The sequence below is a fragment of the Rana temporaria genome, chromosome 2, assembly GCF_905171775.1.
Source record: "Rana temporaria chromosome 2, aRanTem1.1, whole genome shotgun sequence".
Lineage (NCBI taxonomy): Eukaryota > Metazoa > Chordata > Amphibia > Anura > Ranidae > Rana > Rana temporaria.
The window spans coordinates 364,589,656-364,615,720 of NC_053490.1; positions in this window are offsets into that span (position 1 = coordinate 364,589,656).

The following is a 26,065-nucleotide window of genomic DNA, read 5'->3' on the forward strand; positions in this document are numbered from 1 at the left end:
CTGCTTTGCCAGACAAACTAAGCTCAGCCTGGGTGAGAGAGGATGAGGAGGATAAGGACGGCTTGTTCATCCACTCTACTAATTTCTCTGCATGTTGAGGCTCAACACGGCCAGCACCCGAAAAGAAGGACGAGCGTGTCAGACGGCCACGTGCTGAAGAGGATGCACCGTGTCCACCACCAGCACTATCTTTGTTGTCCTTCCAGACATTTTAATGGCCTGCACAGGACAAAATCAGTACACACAAATCGTACCTTTAGGTACAAACTGCAGAGGACAAGTGCAGTAAACTCCAAGTAGGTTTAAGTGAAAACTATACAGCACAAGTGCAGTAACACCAACTACGTTTAGGTCCAAATAAACAGCACAAGTGCAGTAAAACAAATGACGTTTAGGTGCAACTAAACAGCACAAGTGCAGTAACACCAACTACGTTTAGGTGCTAATAAACAGCACAAGTGCAGTAACACAAAGGACGTTTAGGTGCAACTGAACAGCACAAGTGCAGTAACAAAAAGTACGTTTAGGTGCTAATAAACAGCACAAGTGCAGAAACACCAACTACGTTTATGTGCAAATGAATAGCACACGTGCAGTAACAGCAACTGCGTTTATGGGCAAATAAACAGCACACATGCAGTAACAGCAACTGCGTTTATCTGCAATTAAACAGCACACGTGCAGTAACAGCAACTGTGTTTATGGGCAAATAAACAGCACACGTGCAGTAACAGCAACTATGTTTATGTGCAACGTTTATGGGCAAATAAACAGCACACATGCAGTAACATCAACTGCGTTTATGTGCAATTAAACAGCACACATGCAGTAACATCAACTGCGTTTATGTGCAATTTAACAGCACACGTGCAGTAACAGCAACTACGTTTATGTGCAAATAAATAGCACATGTGCAGTAACAGCAACTGCATTTATGGCAAATAAACAGCACACGTGCAGTAACAGCAACAACGTTTATGTGCAAATAAACAGCACACGTGCAGTAACAGCAATTACGCCTATGTGCAAATAAATAGCACACGTGCAGTAGCAGCAACTGCGTTTATGTGCAAATAAACAGCACACGTGCAGTAACAGCAACTACGTTTATGGGCAAATAAACAGCACACGTGCAGTGACAGCAACTGTGTTTATGTGCAATTAAACAGCACACGTGCAGTAACACCAACTACGTTTATGTGCAAATGAATAGCACACGTGCAGTAACAGCAACTGCGTTTATGGGCAAATAAACAGCACACATGCAGTAACAGCAACTGTGTTTATCTGCAATTAAACAGCACACGTGCAGTAACAGCAACTACGTTTATGGGCAAATAAACAGCACACGTGCAGTAACAGCAACTGCGTTTATGTGCAATTAAACAGCACACGTCCAGTAACAGCAACTACGTTTATGTGCAAATAAATAGCACACGTGCAGTAACAGCAACTGCATTTATGGGCAAATAAACAGCACACGTGCAGTAACAGCAACTGCGTTTATGTGCAATTAAACAGCACATGTGCAGTAACAGCAACTACGTTTATGTGCAAATAAATAGCACCCGTGCAGCAACAGCAACTGCGTTTATGGACAAATAAACAGCACACATGCAGTAACAGCAACTGCATTTATGTGCAATTAAACAGCACACATGCAGTAACAGCAACTACATTTATGTGCAAATAAATAGCACACGTGCAGTAACAGCAACTGCGTTTATGGGCAAATAAACAGCACATGTGCAGTAACAGCAAATACGTTTATGTGCAAATAAATAGCACACGTGCAGTAACAGCAACTGCGTTTATGGGCAAATAAACAGCACACGTGCAGTAACAGCAACTGCGTTTATGTGCAAAAAGCACACGTGCAGTAACAGCAACTGCGTTTATGTGCAATTAAACAGCACACGTGCAGTAACAGCAACTACGTTTATGGGCAAATAAACAGCACACGTGCAGTAACACCGAGTACGTTTAGGTGTAAACTAAACAGCACACACGCAATACAACACGTTAGAACACTGCAGCTAGCACAATCTACTGCCTGATAAATAGGAATAGCTGATCTAGCTAAGCTATACAGTGTATAAATATATGTACAACTCCTAGGATGTATATATATCCTCTACACACTGTAAATTAAGCTAAACTGACTAGCCTGCCTGCTCTATCTATCTATCTGGTAGAAAAGACACTGTCTCTCTCTCTCTCTGACTCACTGATCTGCTCTCTTTAACAACCGCAACACACTACATGCGGCCTCCTTGCAGGCAGCCTTTTATAGTGTGGGGCGTGTGCTAAAGCCCTGAGCTTTGCCCAATTATGGCTCTCCGTTTTCTGCGCGCTGTGATTTGCCAAGCATGCGGGTCATAGTGCATGCTTGGCCAATTATCAGCGCCCAATGCCACAGTGAATTATGGTCCGTTGCGCGTCACTCGAATTTGGCGCGAAAGACCCGTTTTGTTCGAATTTCGAGTCGAGTCGAGTGGAACACAAAGCTCATCCCTAGCAGTCAGGCGTGGATGTCATTATGGTCCAGGAAACACATTTTGATAGGGGAGGCTCCTTTGCATTTGCCTCCGGGTATTACCCTCAGATCTACCTCTCCTCGGGACCCCACAAGCGGGCGGGGGTGGCCATACTGATTAAACAGGGGTCTCCTTTTACCTGCTCTGACCATTACAGTGACACCCATAGCCACTTTTTTATCCTCTGAGGTCTATGGCAAGGCCAGGAGGTCACTTTCTGTGCGGTTTATGCCCCAAATGTCAGGCAGCTCAGGTTCCTGTCTAGGGTGTACACCCGCCTCTTCAGATTAGATAACAGGCTAGTATTGATGGGGGGAGACTTTAACCTAACCCAATCAGCTACTTTGGATCGCCATGTGGTGAACCCCAGGGCATCCCCGGCTCGAGCACTTAGAGACTTGAAGGTATTCTACCAGCTCTCCAGATGTTATGCTCTCTTTGATGCCTGGCAGGTTCTCCACCCTGGCTAACGACAGTATACTTTCTATTCGGCCCCCCATCGCACACACTCCACATAGACTATTTCTTCATCAACAACTCCACTCTACGACTGACCCATACAGCGCAAATCCTCCAGATCTCCTGGTCTGACCATGCCCCTATTTTGCTGACATTAGACCTCAGCACCCCCATCCGCAGACCCTATAACTGGTGCCTGAACACGTTCCTTCTTCAGCACCTCCCCTCGAAATCTGAACTGGAATCCACTTTAAAATATTACTTTCAGGAAAACACCCCAGACAGGACCCTCCCCACACTGTGGGAAGCCTATAAGGCAGTGCTGAGGGGTAAATGCCTTGCACTGTCCTCTGCCATGGAAAAAAATGCACAGGCCATGAAACTGCAAACGGAAAGGGAGCTTAAGGTCCTGGAACATCGACTGCAAAGTTCCCCCACCGTGACCCTCCTAATAAAAATCTCCACCCTTCGAGCGACTCTTGGCGACTTGGCAATAGGTCGGGTGGAGAAAGCCTGGAAAGGAAAGGTAAGGAAGAAAGCCTTAGTTAGACTAAAACAAATGTTTTACGATAAAGACAACAAGGCCCACTCCCTCCTGGCTAGGAAGAGAGGTGGAATGTTTCCTGGTAAAGGGTGGCAAATTTTGGGGATTCACCTTACCCCAAAATTTGCCACCCCTTACCCAGAAAATTTCCGCTCCATCAGAGCCCTCCTACTGCAGTGGAAAAAACATCATATTTCCCCACTGGGATGGGTAGTCTCCATAAAGATGACAGTCCTCCCAAAACTACTGCACCTGTTCCAAACTCTGCCTATCCCTGTACCCTATGGTCACCTGAGAAAACTTCAGACTGACTTGCTCCAATATACTTGGAATTACAAAAGGCATAGAATCCCTTGCTCGGTATTACTGGTGGCGCGATCGGATGGGGGCCTAGCCTACCCTAACCTTATTAAATACTATCAAGTGGCCAGCTGTGGGCAATAACCTCTTGGTTTACCCAGCGGTCCTATAATAAATGGAGGGAAATGGAAAAGTTGTGGCTCGCCCCAGTACACCCAAACAATCAACTTTGGAGTGCAAACGCAGAGATAGACCCTGAACGTCTGTTGGGCCCTATGACCCAACTTCGGTGGTTATGGTGCAAGCTGGCACGCCAACATAAGCTGTCCTCCGTCAGCTCGCTCCTGACCTCATTTGCCTGCAATCCTAGGGTGCCAGATAACCTTACCCACCAAATGTCCTTGCCGTGGACTACACAGAATCTTTTTCACTTTGGGGATCTGGTGGACCCCTGGACTCGCAAACTGCTGCTTTTCGCTGAGCTACAGGCCAAATTTGATCTGCCAGGTCAGGAGTTCTATGGGTAGCTCCAAATACGCCATTACGCCTTGACATACATGCAATTTTCCCCTCCGACCCCCTTTGAAAAACTAGTATTGACAGGTTCTGTCCAGAATATGATATTCGACATATACAGAATACTGAACGCATGGCCCATGGAAACGGTGGGCAAACATGCCTATATGATTAGATGGGAAAAGGCTCTTAGGAAGGAGATCCCTATGGAACAATGGCGGGTGATCTGGTCTCAGGCGGCGAAAAGCTCAATCTGTACAATTTACAAGGAAAATGCATATAAAATCCTCTACTCAAAGATGTGGAAATGATGGAGAAAATGACCACTAAAATACAAAACAGACTGGAGGCCCATGATGCGTTCTGGGAGCTGTGGCACCGCCGGGGGGACCCTCCTTGATCAGCTGGTTGAGACAATCTGATGACTTCTTACTTTCTTTCCCCCTTAATCTTTCCTTTTCTTTCACTGTGAGTCCCCTAGTGACTCCTATTTTTGTTTATGCAAGTTACTATATTTAGTTGATAACAATGGCAATGCAATTAGAATGTTTTAATAGCATAAGATAGGTAATCAGTCACTTTATGCAAGACACTGCATGATCAAAATGATAGTGTAACAGCTTGTGTTGTGTGCCGTTTAAGTAACTATGTAATGCACTGCATAAGTCTCTGTCCAAAAAAATTATAAATAAAATAAAATTGTTATTTAAAAAAAATTGGGTTGATTTGGCAGGGAGCAGCTGGATTTCAATTAGTGTGTGGGCTCCCCCACTTGACAGAAGTTGAGAAGTTGTTTATTTGAATGACTTGATGGGACATGCTAAAAACTTGTTGTCGATCTGCAGCTGCTATTCAGTGTATTACAGCTGTGGGTCACGTTGTCCTTTTCAATTGGGACCTTTGTCTGATTGGCTGCAGCTGCTAATCGAGAAAAGTTTTCCACCATTTGTAATAAGTCAATCTAATGATCCATGATGATGGACGCCTAATCTGAACACTCCTGTCACCTCAGGAAAACACAGTGGCTTTTGCGGCAGATAACAGCCTCAATTTATACTGCAAAGCGTCTCACTACCTGGGCACAACCATCCTACACACAGCCTGGGCATCACCGATCCAAAAAAACGCCGCCCGAGACCGCCGAGAACAGAAGCTCCAAACCGGGGGAAGTGCCCTAGGAAAGGCCGCGGCTTCGGCCTAGTCGTGGAGCGGCGGCCATCTTGGTTCTCGCGGCGACGGTTCTCGGCGGCTCCACTCGTTCCCCCTTACTCCTCATCACTCCATCACCCCCTGGAACAGTGACCGAGGGTCCCGGGGACACCGCCAGGGTGTTCAGCGCCCGGTATTTCTGGTCTAAAGGGCCGCGAATCCAGCCAGCAGCGCATGTCGGCGGCCATATTGGTCCTCCCGGAGGTGACCTCCCGCTCCCATTACTGCTCCCCCTGACACCCAAACGTTCCACCACCTCCTTCAACGGCAACCGGATGGTCGGGGGACACTACAGCTACTAGCAACACCCGGTACGTACTGCGGGAAGGGCCGTGAACCTGACTAGATCCCTCAGGTCGGCGGCCATATTGGTCCACCCAGGGATAACATACTGCACCTCTAGCTGCTCTTCCTCCCTGTCAATATTTCATCCCTCCGCAGCCTACTGTTAAGAGACCCTGCAATTTAGAAAACCCCCGACTGCCCAGGGGAGTATAATCGCCTGACACGGACATTATTCTGCTTGATAGCCTGGATAGCATGGGGACAGCTTCCCGAAGTTCTTCTGGCTCCCGATCCCGTTCCCCGCGTGAAAACACCGGGGCACAAAGCCAGAACGTCCCGGAATTGTTCCGCACTCCCCGAGGAATCATGGCGCAGACACGCCGGGGTCCCCCTCAAGACTCAGCACACGCGACCTCACAGGACCACGCTGATATAGTGCTTAGCGCACCAGACGCAGTGTCTCCCCCGCCATTGGAAAGAAGCCAGGCGGACTCAGAGCCCACCACAAGACCACACCTTAACATCATGGACCTGAAAGCCGTGGCTGCAGATATCAAAGATACCCTCTCGGCGGCCATCGCTGAGCTCCGCATTGACCTACGCTCTCTCTCCGACAGGGTCACCCGCACCGAACAGACAATGGATGAACATGACACGGTTCTCCAGAAATCAACAAGGAAAATTGACGACCATACCCTCCAGCTGAGGGAAGTGAACCGTCAGTTAGAAGACCTGGACAATAGAGGCCGCCGCCGAAACCTGCGTGTGAGGGGGTTACCTGAAACAGTTGAAGGAGAACAAGTCCAAAGTGAAATTACTGCCCTGTTCAATTCTATACTTGAGAAGCCCCGTCAATCTGCTATTAACTTTGAGAGGATCCACCGAGCTCTTCGTCCCCGGGGAAAAGACACAGATCCCCCGAGGGACATAATCTGCTGCTTAATTGACTTTAAGCTAAAAGAGGAGATACTGCGCCGAGCAAGGGGTCAAAGGCTTTGCTGCGGAGATACTCCAGTTCAGTTGTACCAAGATCTCTCAGGGATCACTCTCCACCACAGGCGTGACCTCAAACCACTTTTGGAAGCCCTAATATCGAGAGGAATCAGGTACAAATGGAAATTTCCTTTTTGCTTGGCAGCATCCCACCAAGGCCGCAACGCCTCACTGAGAGTGCCGGAAGACCTGCCCAAATTTTGCGAGACGCTTGGCCTACCGCCAATTTCAGTACCAGATTGGTATGCACCTTACCGTCGCTCGGTAGGTAGATGGGGCAAACCGCCCGAGACACCCATGGAAACCCAAACGACAAGTTTCCGTAGGAGGAGATCCCCCTCTACCTCAAGGCACCCCCAAGGTTTACGTGGAACAAGAAGGGACCAAGAACAGTTAACCCTTCCGGATGCCCGAAGGGCCAGAATAGATAATCGAGAGTAAGTGCCTATTTCTTACCAACAAGAGTTCTAGTGTCTACAGCATAACCCATTTGGCCTGTTTAATGATTACCGTTTGTTTTTTGTTTTATTTGGCCACAAAACGTTAAGAGAACTGCCCGACCCTGTTCCTTCTACTATAGACTGTATTATGGTCATGTTTAATCGGTTTGAATAGAGTTTATACCTTACTGGAACAGTCACATTAATTGGCCTATACTACCAGTTACCACATTGCTGCACAAGTTTAACGCATGCCAGTTACCTTGCGACTTTAATCCTCTATGGCCACAAGGCAGAGCTCCAGAAAAAATGGTACAACATGCCAACAGTAATGTTATTCCTGGACAGATGAGTAAAGAAAAATTTTCTTTCAACATCTTTTGAAGTCATCATACCCGTTTCTTTTACCTCCATCAACTGATGGGAATAGTCAGGGGAGATCAACACGACACACATCAGTTCCCACTCCCATCAGGTACACAGGAACTCGGCACGAGGAAAACAAATACCCACTGGAGTGGCTACGCCATAAAGACGGTTTCAGGGAACAGACACTTCCCACAGACAATTACTTATGCGATTAAACACGGTTTGTGTTATAGGTAAGGGGTACTTATTAGACATGTTCAACATTCACTTTGATCGCCACTGTGTTCCCCAATAGGGGGATGATTAGGAACCCCGGGTTGATGCCCAGACGGGGAGGGGGGCGTATTGTCATTCTGTGTAAAATATTCAGAGATGGTGCATCCACACCTATTTAGGAGTTGGTAAAGATTGCCCACTATAGTCGCCCCCCGACAGACTCACTCTGAGAGATCCCTAAACAGGTACTCTGATTATTGGTACTTTGTGCACTGCACTCTTTAGTAAAATTTGCACTCAAAATTATTTTAATTTTCAATCTCAATATCTGCCTTCTCTCGGCCTGATTCTGCTCTGAGGTGGCATGGAAATATTCTATCCTTTGTTACCTCCAGTCACATTTCATTTTTGAAAACGTATCATTAAGTATCCTGGTGTCGTTCCATTCCGTTGTCTTGGTTCTGGTTAACCCCACAACAGTGGTGCACCGGTGCTTCTAGGCTCCCTGGGGGGAGTGGAGGCCGGGTGCTCACTGTACTACTCCGATTACTCCTTGTATATAGGAAGTGGGTGAAGTGTATTCCACCACTTAATCGGTTATTATAAGTGTAGGGTCTTAGACCCCCACTACTAGCCCTCTTTATAAAACTTTGGCTCCCGCTGATACCTCTTAAATCCCTATCCCACCCAGACCCTTCCTACCTATTCTTCCCCCCCTCCCAAAAAATTCTCCTATACCACAAGAATGAATCCCGCTTCGTACCCCTCATCTACGGATGTGACAGGGAGAACTTTAGATCGGGTCAAATTGTACTCCTTAAATACCCGCGGTTTGAATACCCCTGAAAAGCGTTCACGTTTGCTATACACATTATGGAAAGAAAAAATACATATAGCACTTCTTCAAGAAACTCATTTCCGTTCTGACGGAATTCCCAAGCTCACCGACAGAAACTTCCCTGTGGTCTACCACGCCCCTAACAACACAGCGAAATCAAAAGGAGTATCGGTCCTAATCTCCCGGCGTTGTCCCTTTCAGGTCACAGAAATCCAAAGAGACCCTCACGGCAGGTTCATTTTTCTCCGTGGCTCTCTACACAACTTGACTTACACAATTGCCAACATATACGCCCCAAACACAAAACAAGTGTCCTTTTTTCGCTCTGTAACATACCAATTAACGGCCTTCCAAAGAGGCACTCTTATCCTGGGTGGGGACTTTAATGTCCCACTACAGCCGGCCCTAGATACATCCAATGGATCCTCTTGTATAAAATTTAATGCTCTAAGGGCAATCAAGTCCAGCCTAGCCACATTGACCCTTCACGATACCTGGCGCACTTTACACCCCAATGTAAAAGACTTCACCTACTTCTCGCCCTTACATAAAAAGTACTCACGGATCGACCATTTCTTCCTTTCACAAGCTGACCTCACCGCATTGGTTGAGGCTACCATCGACCCCATGCTAATGTCCGACCATCATCCGATAACGATAACACTCTCAATCCCTTCTCACCGGTCTAGATCACCCATTTGGAGATTGGACGACTCCATCCTACTAGACAAAACCAACATCACAAATATTTCAAAAGTCCTATCTGATTATTTTAGAGAAAACACAAGGGAGGACACCCCCTCACCACTGGTGTGGGCTGCGCACAAATGTGTAGTTAGGGGATCGTTCATCTCCCTAATGGCCAAAAGGGCCAAACTACGGAAAGCGCGTATTGTGGAGCTGTCTGACAGGATCAAAGCCTTAGAACATACACACAAACGCACGCTAGCGGATCAGGTACATGATGACTTACTGAAAGCAAGGGAGGAACTCCTTGGGGAAATTAGGAAAAGGCTTACGCGTAAATATACCCTCACCAATAAACTTTTCTACGAACATGGTAATAAGTCGGGTAAACTTCTGGCGGCCGCTTTACAAAAGAAAAAAGCCTCTTATACCATTAATGCGATTACATCATCTTCCGGTAATTCCATTGTAACCAATAATGGAATTGCGGAACAGTTCTTACAATACCTATCTGGCCTATACAACTTACAATCACCAACGCCTATACATACAACTCCTAATAGAAAGACCATGATTGAAGAATTTCTAACTGATTATTGCCCCTCTTATTCCTCACCCGGAGACATTTCAGATTTGGGTTCTCCAATCACTCTGGAAGAAGCCACCCAAGCTCTGAGGCAACTCAAACCTGGAAAAAGCCCAGGTCCGGATGGCCTGCCGGTGAGCTATTACAAAGCTTTTTCCGACCTATTGTTACCAAACTTCCTGACAACTTTTAATGCCATCGTTGACTCTCCTTCCTATAACAAAGACCTTCTGGAGGCACACATTTCTCTTATCCCCAAACCAGGTAAAGACGTTACTCGTGTTTCCAACTACCGCCCAATTTCACTATTAAATGTGGATATTAAACTCTACGCCAAAATAATAACTAACCGTCTACTTCCATTGATCCCCAAACTAATCTCGACCGACCAAGTGGGGTTCGTCCCTGCTAGAGAAGCCAGGGACAATACCACCAAAGCTCTCAATGTGCACCATTGGCTAACATCCTATAAAAAAGCGGGATTTTTACTGTCCCTAGATGCTGAGAAGGCATTCGATAGAGTGGCCTGGGATTACATGTCAGCGGTACTGTATAGGGTAGGTCTACCAGTCCGTCTTGTCCAAATGATCCTGACGCTATATTCTAGCCCTTCGGCCCGGATCAGGGTCAATGGCCACCTATCGAATGCCTTTTCCATAGCCAGTGGAACTCGCCAGGGTTGTCCTCTTTCCCCCCTCATTTTTATCCTCTTAATGGAACCTCTTCTCAGAAGATTACGCGCAAACGATGCCATCAGGGGGGTCGAAATCCGGGGGAAGCAGTACAAGATCGCCGCATATGCGGATGATGTGTTGATGTTCCTCTCGGACCCGATTACCTCGATCCCCAACCTCTTATTGGACTTCAAATTATTTAACTCACTGTCTAATCTCCAAATCAACTTTGATAAATCAATAGCACTAAACGTCACCTTGCCGGCCCCAGTAGTAGATCTTTGTAAAAAAAACTTTCCCTTTAAATGGGAGACAGAACATATCACATACTTAGGTATTAAAATCCCGAAAAACCTAAAGAAACTATACGAATTTAATTTTTTACCTGCCCTGATGTCCATAAAGACAGACATGTCGGATTGGAATAAGGGTAGAATATCGTGGTTTGGCAGGGCAGCAGTCCTCAAAATGAACGTTCTCCCACGGATTCTTTATCTCCTTCAAGCAGTCCCCATTAGGCTACCACAGACCTTTTTTAACACATTTAAAAGACATTGTAGGACTTTTCTTTGGGCAGGCCGAATTCCGAGATTGAGCTGATCCAAATTGATCCAACCAAAGTGTAATGGCGGTTTGGGCATTCCTGATATATCCATTTATCACAAAGCTTGCCTGCTCACGAGACTCGTTGATTGGCACCTCCATAGGTCTAATAAGGAGTGGGTCGAAATAGAAAATGCTTGCCTCAAATTTCCCATCTCCCATCTGCCCTGGATAGACTCTCGTTCTATACCCAAAAATTGCCTAAACCACCCGTTGATTGGCCCTACATTACTGAACTTTAAAGCTGCATGTAAAACCCTTAAACTGATCCCTTCTCCAGGCCCGCTGACGCCTCTATCACATAGTCCAGACTTTCTTCCCGACATCACTTATAAGCACCCAGTATCTGATCCGGCTCTCCGGACACTCCGTGCACACCATTTTTTCCACAATGGCAATTTACTAGACTATCCGAATTTGATCACTAAGCTTCCACACATTTCCATTTCAGTCTTTAAATATCTTCAATTTAAACACTTTTTTAGTACTGCCCAATCGCAATCGACGTGGGGTAGAGATCTAACACCCCTAGAACAACTATGTGCAGCCAGGGAGCCAAAGCGCCATCTGATATCTGTTCTATACTCCCTGTTATCCCAGGAGGGAATCCTCAACCCTAATACCCGAACTGCCTGGGACACCGACCTTACCCTGACTTTATCTGACGATGATTGGAAACTCATTTGGGAATACACACACAAGGGCTCTATCAGCGTCACAGCTCAAGAAAATAGGTATAAAATAGGCACTAGATGGTACCGGACACCTGACAAGCTGCATAAAATCTACCCGACAGTATCCCCAAACTGTTGGAGATGTGACGGAGCGGATGGCTCGCTCTTGCACATCTGGTGGGATTGTCCTTCATTGACCCAATTCTGGACAACAGTACATGAACGTATAGTCCAAGTTACCACTCTGCCGATAGCCCTTTCACCAGCACAATTTTTACTACACCACACTCCCATAGCGAAATCACAGTATCAGCATTCTCTGGCGCTTCATTTAGTGAACGCAGCCACACAATGTATCCCTCTGTACTGGAGATCTAGAACTCCCCCGACAATTGAAGACTGGCACACACGGGTAAACAAAACAGAAGAAATGGAAAGACTTATCCACCAAGCTAAAGATTCACACGAAAAATATAGACACACCTGGGCAAGCTGGTTGCACTATATAGACTCCCTATCACAATCACGTGTTCCCAATCATATAGACTCTTGATCGACAACAGAGACAGGGATTGCTTGTTGACCTGACCACATATTTTCCCACCTATCCCTTGTTTTCCTTCCACCATTTTCCTATATTATCCTCTTTGGGCTAAAGAGGAATTAATGATACAGGGCTAGGGAAGCACTAAGTACGTGAAATCTGCCCTGAAGTTATGCTTATGTTGCCTTTCCACTTACCATATCTTCCCCCTTATGTCACCCACAGATTGTTCCCTTTACGGGGTGGGTGGGATGGGGGGGACCTCCTTCCGCTCCCTAAGGCTTTAACACAGTATAGTTGCAACATCTTGTTATTATGGTTTTGAAACGGTGTTTACAAGTATAATACTTTATACACTATGTTTTTTTAAGAAAAGTGTATAAATGCTTTCACTGCTAGATTATATTCTTATTTCCTATTTTACACAACTTGTTTTTGCTAGTTAATTACTTATTTTCGTATGTATTACTTCATCCTGAATAACTTGTACTGTTGAAATACTCAATAAAATTATTTGGTGAAAAAAAAAAAAATCTAATGACCCATGTCTGTCAAATGGGGCAACTTACTTCCCGCAGCTGGACAATAATGATTAGGGCTATTATGGAGCACCTAGTTTGCTAGATTGGTGTTGGCACATGCTCACTTGATACAGTTCAAGTTCCTCCATAGGATATACTACACTTCTGCTAAACTAGCAAGGATTTTCCCTGCTCATCCTTAGAACTGTTGGAGGTGCGATGCCCCATGAGCAGATTTTCTTCACATTTTTTGTCAATGCCCGAACATTCGGAAGTTTAGGGTGTAGGTGGTGGACTGTGTCGGGTTGGTCACAATGCTCGCTATAAGACCACCTCAAGAGATCTGTCTGTTAGGCCTGGTAGATACGTTAATACCTAAGCAGGTAACTCACCCTGCTCCTGTATTATGCATGCAGAATTATTATTTTGTCCTGGAAGAAGCCGACGGCCCCCACTATAATGGCCTGGAAGGCATTGATAAATAAGGCTTTGCCATTGTATGAAGCCACATATCTAAACAGAGGGGTATCTGATAAGTTTAAAAACGTATGGGGTGGTTGGATAGAAAATAACTCCACAGCGTCTGATTATTAGTGATGTCGCGAACCTAAAATTTCGTGTTTGCGAACGCCGATTGCGAACTTGCGCATATGTTCGCGAATGCGCGAACCGCCATAGACTTCAATGGGCAGGCGAATTTTAAAACGCACAGGGACTCTTTCCGGCCACAATAATGATGGAAAAGTTGTTTCAAGGGGACTAATGCCGCGTACACACCATCACTTTATGTGATGAAAAAAAATGACGTTTTTAAAAACGTCACTTTAATTGACTGTGTGTGGGGGAAAACGTTGTTTTATGTCTTGTAAAAAACGACCAAAAAAAATTGAAGCATGCTTCAATTTTATGTGTCGTTTTTCAAAAGTGCACTTTTTACTTCACAGAAATTGACCGTGTGTAGCAAAAAACGTCGTTTTCAAAGACGTTTTTTCATCCACGCATGCCCAGAAGCTACTTATGAAGCAAGCTTCAATGGTAAAACGTGGTGGAACGTAACCTCACTTTGCAAGATCATTGCGAGAAAACGATGGTGTGTAGGCAACTTCGTCTTTGAAAATTGAAGTTTCAAAAACGTCATTTTTTACTTCACAGAAAGTGTCGTTTTTTTTCATCACATAAAGTGATGGTGTGTACGGGGCATAACACCTGGACTGTAGCATGCCGGAGGGGGATCAATGGCAAAACTCCAATGGAAAATTACGTAGTTGTCGCAGAGTCCGTTTTTAATCCATAAAGGGTATAAATCACCTAACATTCATAAATTGTTTGGAATAGCATGCTCTAAAACATCAAGTATGATGTTATATCGATCAGGTAGTGTAAGGGTTAGGGTTAGGGTTAGAGATAGGGTTAGGGTTAGGATAACAGATAGCGTTAGGGTTACAGATAGGGTTGGGGTAACAGATAGGGTTACAGTTAGGGTTAGAGATAGGTTTAGGGTTAGGGTAACAGATAGCATTAGGGTTAGGGTTAGGGTAGGGTTAGGGTTAGGGTTACAGACAGGGTTAGGGTTACAGATAGGGTTAGGGTTACAGTCTGTAACCCTAACCCTATCTGTAACCCTAACCCTATCTGTAACCCTAACCCTAACCCTATATTTAACCCTAACCCTATCTGTAACCCTAACCCTATCTGTAACCCTAACCCTAACCCTATCTGTAACCCTAACCCTATCTGTAACCCTAACCCTATCTTTAACCCTAACCCTATCTGTAACCCTAACCCTATCTGTAACCATAACCCTATCTGTAACCCTAACACTATCTGTAACCCTAACCCAAACCCTATCTGTAACCCTAACCCTATCTGTTACCCTAACCCTGTCTGTAATAGGGTTAGGGTTCACAGTGACAGACCAAACTCTGACAGATCAAACTCCCCGTTTAACGCACCGCAAACACCTGCAAACAGTCCATTTGCACAACCGCAAACTCCCCATTTACACAAGGTTGGATACCAAGCTAGCCATGTCCCGTTCCTTGTCCTCACTGACGTCAATGAACGTTTTTGAGATTGCAGGCGATGGGGTTTTTCAAAGCCTATGGTCGTGCTGAGGTAGTTCAGTGACAGTTAAGTGACCCAGAAAACAATGATTCTGCAGTGTGGGCCCATTGTTGGCCTAGTAGGCTTTAATGATCACCTTAGATGATCACAAAGAAATTTAATGGTTTTTCTATGGAAAATTATCCAGCTGATCGCTTTTGGTCTGATCACAATGAAGCAACGACCTTATCATCTGGAGTGTGCCAGCATTGTCATTGCCAACACACTCATAGAGGTGGTCGCTTCATTGTGATACGCAAGCCCCTTCACCACAACAAGGTAGCGATCACGAAGGGGAATTGACACATGTTTGTGCCTTTTTTTTTGTTTTGTTTTTGCAGCCACAGTGCAGCACCAGAGGCCAGAAAAATTAGGCATGTACACATGTCTAAAAAATTAGGTATTGTTGCAGCTGCTGCTGTAGCAGCGGCCAGAAAAATTTACGTTTTCCAGGCAGAAAGTGCACTAAAACATTGAGGCTTGAACCCTAGTTGGTGGCGGATAAGCCACGCAAGTCATCCGGCAGAGATAAAATACAGCAGCGTGTAGCCCAAGGAAGCTCATCTCATCAGGCCTTTAGTCAAATGTATCGCCCACTGTCAGTCCCTTCGGGATCCATGCCTCATTCATCTTAATAAAGGTGAGGTAATCTAGACTTTTTTGACCTAGGCGACTTCTCTTCTCAGTGACAATACCTCCTGCTGCACTGAAGGTCCTTTCTGAAAGGACACTTGAAGCGGGGCAGGACAGAAGTTCTATCGCAAATTGGGATAGCTCAGGCCACAGGTCAAGCCTGCACACCCAGTAGTCAAGGGGTTCATCGCTCCTCAGAGTGTCGATATCTGCAGTTAAGGCGAGGTAGTCTGCTACCTGTCGGTCGATTCGTTCTCTGAGGGTGGACCCCGAAGGGCTGTGGCGACGCGTCGGGCTGAAAAAGCTCTGCATGTCCTCCATCAACAACACGTCTGTAAAGCGTCATGTCCTTGCCAGTGTGGTCATGGTAGGAGGAGGATTACTTTCACCTCTGCCCCTGTTAGATTCCCGTTGTGCTGCGACATCACCCTTGTATGCTGTGTAAAGCATACTTTTTAATTTATTTTGGAACTGCTGCATCCTTTTTGACTTCCGGTAATTCGGTAACATTTCAGGCACTTTCTGCTTATACCGGGGGTCTAGTAGCGTGGCCACCCAGTACAGGTCGTTCTCCTTCAGCCTTTTTATACGAGGGTCCCTCAACAGGCACGACAGCATGAAAGACCCCATTTGCACAAGGTTGCATGCCGAGCTACTCATGTCCTGTTCCTCGTCCTCACTGATCTCACAAGGTCTGTTCTTCCTCCCAGCCACGTACAACACCACGGGTACCAGATAGGTGACATGTGTCAACTTGCCCAAATTCAATGCTGCCAACAAATTGCTTCCGTTGTCACACACCACTTTGACGATCTCCAGTTGGTGCGGAGTCAGCCACTGATCCACCTGTGTGTTCAGGGCGGACAGGAGTGCTGGTCCGGTGTGACTCTCTGCTTTCAGGCAAGTCAACCCCAAGACAGCGTGACACTGTCATATGCGTGATGTGGAATAGCCCCTGGGGAGCTGGGGGGGTGAAGTTGATGTGGAGCAAGATGCAGCAGCAGAAGATGACTCAGCCGAGGAGGTTATCAAAGAGGATGGAATAGGAGGAGTAGAGGAGGTGGCAGCAGACCTGCCTGCAAGTCGTGGCGGTGTCACCAACTCCTCTGCAGAGCCACGCATTACATGCTTGTCAGCCATCAGCAGGTTTACCCAATGCGCAGTGTAGGTGATATACCTGCCCTGACCGTGCTTTGCAGACCAGGTATCAGTGGTCAGATGGACCCTTGCCCCAACACTGTGTGCCAAGGATGCCATGACTTCCTTTTGCACAATAGAGTACAGGTTGGGGATTGCCTTTTGTGAAAAGAAATTTCGGCTGGGTACCTTCCACTGCGGTGTCCCAATAGCTACAAATTTTTTGAAGGCCTCAGACTCCACCAGCTTGTATGGTAAAAGCTGGCGGGCTAAGAGTTCCGACAAGCCAGCTGTCAGACGCCGGGCAAGGGGCTGACTCTGTGACATTGGCTTCTTACGCTCAAACATGTCCTTGACAGACACCAAACTGTGGGCAGATGAGCAGGAACTGCTCAAGGTGAGAGATGGAGTGGCGGATGGTTGAGAGGGGGCAAGGAGGACAGCAGTGGTTGATGTGACTGAAGATGCTGCACCAGGAGGAGGATGGTGGCTTTGAGCTTGTGTGCTGCTTGTACTCTTCATCATGTGTTGATCCCATAGGCGTTTGTGATGTGTGATCATGTGCCTTCGCAAAGCAGTTGTACCTAGGTGGGTGTTGGATTTCCCACGACTCAGTTTCTTTTGGCACAGGTTGCAAATGGCATCACTGTTATCAGAGGCAGACACACAAAAAAAATGCCACACTGCTGAGCTTTGCAATGCCGGCATTCTGGTGGTGGCAACAGCATGTGTTGATTGGCATGCTGTCTGGCTGACCCTGGGTGCCGATACATGCTGTCTGACTGTGCCACTAGCTCCCTGTGACGACCTCCCCCTGCTTCCAACTCGTCTCCTCCTCCTCTCTGTCTCCCCATCTGAACTTTCCCCCTCTTCTTCTTCTCTTCGAGCGGGCACCCACGTGACATCCCCGGACAAATCGTCATCATCAACCGCTTCACTTGTATCTGACAACTCAGCAAAGGAAGCAGCAGCGGGTACATCATCATCACACCATACGTCCATGTGTGTAATGCTGCCTGACTAAGTCATATCCCTTTTATCTACAACCTCTGGCAATAATGGTTGCGCATCACTCATTTCTTCCAACTGATGTGTAAATAACTCCTCTGACAGATCAAGTGAAGCAGCTGTGATGCTAGTGTTGGTGGTGAACGGCATGCGGGCGAGTGGTAACTTGAGAGGTGCCCGAAGCTGAGCTGGAGGAGGATGGTGTGTCAAGGTTATGAGCAGAAGCTGTAGAAGATTGGGTGTCCTGTGTTAGCCAGTCAACTATGTCCTCAGAACTTTTCGAGTTCAGGGTATGTGGCCTCTGAACACTGGGCATTATTCTAGGGCCAAAGGGAATCACAGCGCCATGACCACGATAGCCCCTGCGGGGTGGCCTGCCTCTGCCAGTCATTTTTTATTATTTGTTTAGTTGTACTATGCGTGCAAGCTACTGTGACACCAGATATGAGTGGCACTGTGCACTGGCAGAAATTGGCAGAGTAGACGCTGTAGGCCTGACACACGCCTGCAGACAATTAACTGCTTTTCTATTGCAGTAAAAATTGTGTTTTTTCTTTTTAAATGTAATATACTATGCCACCAGATATATGAGTGGTGGCACTGGGCAAGTGAGCACAGTTTACACTATGAGCCTGACACACGCTGGCAACTGACTACAATTCTATTGCAGTAATTTTTAGGGGGTTTTTAAATGTTATGTACTGTGCCACCAAGACAGATGGGTGGTGGGTGGCACTGGGCACAGTGTACGCTGTACCCTGACACACGCTGGCAGACAGGCAACTGACTACAATTATATTGCAGTAATAAAAATATTTTTTTTAAATGCTATCGACTGTGCCACCAAGACAGATGGGTGGTGGGTGGCACTGGGCACAGTGTATGCTGTACCCTGACACACGCTGGCAGACAGGCAACTGACTACAATTATATTGCAGTAATAAATTGTTTTATTTTTAAATGTTATCGACTATGCCACCAAGACAGATGGGTGGTGGGTGGCACTGGGTACAGTGTACGCTGTACCCTGACACACGCTGGCAGACAAGCAACTGACTACAATTATATTGCAGTAATAAAAACAATTATTTTTAAATGCTATCGACTGTGCCACCAAGACAGATGGGTGGTGGGTGGCACTGGGCACAGTGTACGCTGTACCCTGACACACGCTGGCAGACAGGCAACTGACTGCAATTATATTGCAGTAATAATTTTTTTTTTAAATGTTATCGACTGTGCCACCAAGACAGATGGGTGGTGGGTGGCACTGGGCACAGTGTACGCTGTACCCTGACACATGCTGGCAGACAGGCAACTGACTGCAATTATATTGCAGTAATAATTTTTTTTTTTTAAATGTTATCTACTGTGCCAAGAAAGATAGATGAGTGGTGTATGGCACTGGGCACAGTTTACGCTGTGATCCTGACACACACAAGCTGCCTTCCTAGCAGGCAACTGCAATGAGATTACAGAGAAAAAATAGCCACCAAGATAGATGAGTGGTGGATGGCACTGGGCACAGTGTACGCTGTGATCCTGACACACACAGGCTGCCTTCCTAGCAGGCAACTGCAATGAGATTACAGAGAAAAAAAGCCACCAAGATAGATGAGTGGTGGATGGCACTGGGCACAGTGTACACTGTGATCCTGACACACACAGGCTGCCTTCCTAGCAGGCAACTGCAATGAGATAAGATTACAGAGAAAAAAAAGCAGACTGATATACCAGCCCTAAAAAGGGCTTTTTGGGGTTACCAGCCCTAAAAAGGGCTTTTTGGGGTGCTGTCCTTACAGCAGAGATCAGATGAGTCGTTCAGGACACTGAAAACACTACTCTAGCTATTCTTTCCCTATCAATTCAGCAGCAGCAGCACTATCCCTCCTCTCACTAAGAATGCAGGTTCGGAATGAATCTAAAATGGATGCTGCCCTAGAGGTGGGAGGGTCAGGGAGGGAGGGTATGCTGCTGATTGGCTGGAATGTGTCTGCTGACTGTGAAATTGAGGGTCAAAGTTTGCTCAATGAAAAATAATAGGAGGCGGATCGAACATCGCATATGTTCGCGCGCATCGGCGAACGCGAACGCGCAAAATTCGCCGCGATTTATTCGCCGGCGAACAATTCTGTACATCTCTACTGATTATTTGCCTCTTGGTTAGGGCCCCCTTTTTTTTGTGGCAAGATGCTGGGTTTGTGTGGGCCTTGATGGGCGCTTTGATATCTCTTGTTATTACAAGCGGGATATAGTGTTGGCTGCTGTACTTATGTTGTATGTACCATATATATATATATATACAGGTGGTTCTCAAAAAATTAGCATATTGTGATAAAGTTCATTATTTTCTGTAATGTACTGATAAACATTAGACTTTCATATATTTTAGATTCATTACACACAACTGAAGTAGTTCAAGCCTTTTTATTGTTTTAATATTGATGATTTTGGCATAAAGCTCATGAAAACCCAAAATTCCTATCTCAAAAAATTAGCATATCATGAAAAGGTTCTCTAAACGAGCTCTTAACCTAATCATCTGAATCAACTAATTAACTCTAAACACCTGCAAAAGATTCCTGAGGCTTTTAAAAACTCCCAGCCTGGTTCATTACTCCAAACCGCAATCATGGGTAAGACTGCCGACCTGACTGCTGTCCAGATGGCTATCATTGACACCCTCAAGCAAGAGGGTAAGACACAGAAAGAAATTTCTGAACGAATAGGCTGTTCCCAGAGTGCTGTATCAAGGCACCTCAGTGGGAAGTCTGTGGGAAGGAAAAAGTGTGGCAGAAAACGCTGCACAACGAGAAGAGGTGACCGGACCCTGAGGAAGATTGTGGAGAAGGACCGATTCCAGACCTTGGGGGACCTGCGGAAGCAGTGGACTGAGTCTGGAGTAGAAACATCCAGAGCCACCGTGTACAGGCGTGTGCAGGAAATGGGCTACAGGTGCCGCATTCCCCAGGTCAAGCCACTTTTGAACCAGAAACAGCGGCAGAAGCGCCTGACCTGGGCTACAGGGAAGCAACACTGGACTGTTGCTCAGTGGTCCAAAGTACTTTTTTTGGATGAAAGCAAATTTTGCATGTCATTCGGTAATCAAGGTGGAAGAGTGTGGAGGAAGACTGGGGAGAGGGAAATGCCAAAATGCCTGAAGTCCAGTGTCAAGTACCCACAGTCAGTGATGGTTTGGGGTGCCATGTCAGCTGCTGGTGTTGGTCCACTGTGTTTTATCAAGGGCAGGGTGAATGCAGCTAGCTATCAGGAGATTTTGGAGCACTTCATGCTTCCATCTGCTGAAAAGCTTTATGGAGATGAAGATTTCATTTTTCAGCACGACCTGGCACCTGCTCACAGTGCCAAGACCACTGGTAAATGGTTTACTGACCATGGTATTACTGTGCTCAATTGGTCTGCCATAGAGAATCTGTGGGATATTGGGAAGAGAATATTGAGAGACGCAAGACCCAACACTCTGGATGAGCTTAAGGCCGCTACCGAAGCATCCTGGGCCTCCATAACACCTCAGCAGTGCCACAGGCTGATTGCCTCCATGCCACGCCGCATTGAAGCAGTAATTTCTGCAAAAGGATTCCCGACCAAGTATTGAGTGCATAATTATTTGAAGGTTGACTTTTTTTTTATTAAAAACACTTTTCTTTTATTAGTCGGATGAAATATGCAAATTTTTGGAGATAGGAATTTGGGGTTTTCATGAGCTGTATGCCAAAATCATCAATATTAAAACAATAAAAAGGCTTGAACTACTTCAGTTGTGTGTAATGAATCTAAAATATATGAAAGTCTAATGTTTATCAGTACATTACAGAAAATAATGAACTTTATCACAATATGCAAATTTTTTGAGAACCACCTGTATATATACTGTATATATATATATATATATATATATATATATATATATATATATATATATATATATATATATATATATATATTGTTCTTATTATTCTTTCTTCATTATTTGCTCTGGGAAGATTGCTGCTTTCATTTATTTGGGAGCTACATTGTACACTGTTGCTGTTGAATGGTAGTACTGAATGTAACTTTTTTGTGAAAAACTTCTAATAAAAAGAATTTTCAAAAAAAGGGGGCATCTTACATAGATCAAAATTTAGCTGTACCGCCTAAAACTACCTAAAGAGGTTGTCCAGTCATTACCAGGTTCACTCTCTTCATCTGGGTCCATATTTAGTTCAGACCACTTCCCGTCTACACAGTCTCATAGGGGAATGTGTGCTGAATTTGGGGGGGGGGGGGGGGTGGCATCTGCTGTATGCGGAGTTTAAGCTTATTGAGCAAATGGTCCTCAAAAATATGAACGATTATTGAATTTTAGACAGCAGACTTTTTTCTGTTTTCAAAGTAAAGTTGCTGGTCTCCGATTCTCTCAGATGTGAGGACCAGTAGTTGCATGCTAAGCTGTTTACTTGTACATTTTTAGACTTGGCTAAAAGCTATAAACATGCTGTGACTGTGCAGAGTAAGGTTATAAAAATATGTACCTTATACTTAAAGGGTCACTAAACGATTTTTTTTTCCTTTACCTTACTGCAGTCCTGGTTTCATGTCCTCATTGTTTGTTTTTGCTCTGATGTTGCTGTAATTCTTCTCTGTTCTGGACACTTCCTGGTTGTCTGTTTCCTGATGACCACAGTACTGGGAGATTCTAGTTTCATTTTCCAAACCATCACTGCTCTATGGCTCTGTACATGCACAGAGGCAGGATAACATGCAAAAACGAAACTAGATGCAAAAACGAAACTAGAGGTACATTATATGATTGATTTTTATCTATTTTTAATCAATTTTAAAAGGAATCAGTTAACTATTATGTCTCTATACCCTGTAAACAGTCATTTCAGCAAAAAAAAAAAAAAATTCCTTTACAACTCCTTTAATGATTCAGGTGTTTATTTATCTGTTTAGAGACCAAACACTGATATCAGAAGCAGTATGATCCACGAGAGATCCAAAGTATCAGTAACCCTCCAATTCTAAAGACTTTGGAAGAGATTTCTAAAACTGGTGCACACAGAATCTGGTGCTGATGTGCATAGTAACCAATCAGTTTCTAACTTCAGCCTGTTCAATTAAGTTTTGACAATACAACCTGTAAATTGATTAGTTACTATGCACAACAAATTTAGTAAATCCCCCCATGTGCTATGTTTGCATTCATTTTTAAAACCCTCTTCAATCTTCATGTTTTTTAATCAGTAATTATTATGACTGTGTACTGCAAGATATGCAAGTTATGATTTACTACATTTTTTTAGAAATTAGATTTTGGATTGTGTTAAAGAAACACATCTCAATAGATAGGATGCAAAGACCTTAGACGAGAATCTAACTGCTTCCTGCTGTGTGTAAATCCTTCTTAAGCATATCCCCTTAATTTAGCATATAGATGCTAAAGGCTATCTGTATTATAGAATTATAGCCCCAATGAGTTTTTTTCTTTAAAACCCATGAAGTGACTTATGATGCAGTAGCATCACACCCTATAAGACCGGAAAAAAAAATTACTGAAAAAGCACCAAAACAAGACTCATAGGCGGCCATGTTCAAATATTTTAAATCACTGGGTCTTAAATCATTCAAAACAAAGATTTCCTTCCATGTAGTAAGCATCCGAGCCTCCATATTATTCGCTAAGTTAGTTATGAATTTATAAGGGAGGGGGGGAAATGTCTGCCCACCCCCCCCTAAAAAAAATACAAAAACAATATTAAAAATACATACTAATAAAATATATGATTATATATGAACGGTTTTACACTGGACTTACATAAAAACTAACTTTGGCAGCTGAAATTAACCACACATAGGGGGAGATTTACTAAAACTGGTGCGCACAGTGCAGCTGTGCATAGTAATCATCCATCCACCAGCTGATTGGTTACTATGCACAACTGCAGCTGATTCTGATTCTGTGTGCACCAGCTTCTATTCTACTGACAATAATTCAGATGGAGCTTAACCCATATTATTTGTATGTGTTTCTAGTAAATTGGTGACTATGGGAGCATTTCTTTAATTAAAGTATTGTTTTTTAAATTCCAACTATGAGCAAAAATCCAATTTCAGCAGGTAATTCTATATGTATGACTTTACTCCTTGGTGTTCCTTTCACTTAAATTTGTTATGTCCATCCCTCTCTAAATTGCAGTTTTATGCTATGAGGAAAGGTAATTTCCTGCCCTGGGGGACCAGCCACTTCATCCTGCTTGGTAACTCTTCTGGGACCAGTCCCCTTACCACTTCCATGCCTCTAAAGTTATCTAAAAGGACCCCGCTGCTGAAAGTGCTGCTTCCACCAATAGGAGGTGCCCACATGCTCCAAGAAGTAATGAAAACCCCTGAAGAGGCACCCCTCCAGAGTAGAAGAGAAGACTTGAGACCTGAAGATTATGTGACCACGGCTTCAGGTAAGTCAAAAGGGAATTTCAATTTTTTTTTTTTTCATAGCAAAGTTATAGATGTTGCACATAAATCTTGTATATAAAGTTTTACTAAGCTTCTTGCCACCGTTCTAGGTGCATTGAGCACTGTTTCAAAGGGGGGCTCATTTGCTAATCTCTTTTGAACTGCATGAGTAATGATATTAGCATTGCAGGGAGCATGTATACGTTTAGCCATCCAGCTCAGGGGGGAAATGTGATGAAAGACCTCATTAAAAAAAGTCACACGAAAGATAGAAATTAATTTAAAAAAAATGACATTTTTCTAATGTACTGTAAAGCTCAGGTATTACTACAGGAAATGCTGATTTTTTCAGAAAGATCATTTACATAAGCATATAAATAGGTTCTATACATAACACGCATATACTGAAAACAGAAATGCAGAGAAAGTTTGAAGGCTTTGCTCTTTTGAACCCCTTGAATGTGTTAATCATAGGTATATGGGCCCCAATGCACAGCTTGGGCTCATGGCCAACAGACTGATCACATAAAATATAATTTGTGTTTAAAAATTCCAGTAATTGACATACACCAGCTTTTTTCCAAGAACTTTGCCAAGACCCATAAATGTGTGACCTGCTAACTATGCTAGAAGCACCCATCCAGAAACTTTTAAAAATACTTTTTTCTTTTGAAGGACTCCATCCTAAGACAGTTGTCATCTTTTATCACAATCCTTTATATCCCAAAATGATGTTTTTGTGACAGTACATTTTCACCTGAATACCGTATATAATATACATATTTGTTATGCTGAAATAACCTGGATATTTCTCAGTATTTTGTGCTAACTTACTTGGGTATGAACTATTAAAACACATTTATATTATATGTAAAAGTCATTCCAAAACTGGTCTAAGGTCTGTAAATTCCACAATCCATAACGCATTTAGGTAATAGGCTCTCTCTTTTTTTTTCTTGCAACTAGGTCTGATTTACCTGTTTTTGCTTGCCACCTTTTTTTCAGTGGAAGCTGATTCACTAGCACCTGATTCTCTGGCACCCCAATTACTTTATACGCAAACATTAATGTGCATGTACACAATTACATGCTTGTGATTTAGCATGTTCTAAGTACACAAAAGCTATTTTGGCTGATTCATAATTGCATTTCAGGAGTAAAGTGAGTTTAGAGGAGTGGATTTAAGAGTCATATTTGATGTAGTCAAAGCTGAACAAGTCCTCTTGGTAAGAAAGATTTCAAAGAAAGAGTAAAAATATTTTTTCTAATATTTTGAGTAACATTTTATTCTATTTTATATTGTGTTCCATCTTGTAGGTATGTTGACAAGCTGAAAAGTAAATACTGGCACTCGCCCTTGGGCTTGTAAATCTTCTGCATAAGACACCCAGGTAAAAGTCACAAGCGGCAACAGTGCTGACATGTTTCAGCCATGAATGGCCTTACTCATAACAATGAGTGAGGCCATTCATGACTGAAACATGTCAGCCACATGCGCTCTGAGAGGAGAGGATGCAGAGAGACGCTGAGAGAAGAGCGTGGTGTGGGAGCAGGTGGCTATGCTGTAAAAGGCTGCTGTGAGAATGAGTCTGTGACACCCCCCCTACATCCCCCCACCCGAGACCAAGAGAGAGGCAGCAGGCGTGGGCTGTGGAGCTTGAGTGACTGAAACAGGGACACTGAGACCAGGAGAGGAGGCAGGCAGACCGGAGGAGGCAGCAACTAAGTGTGTC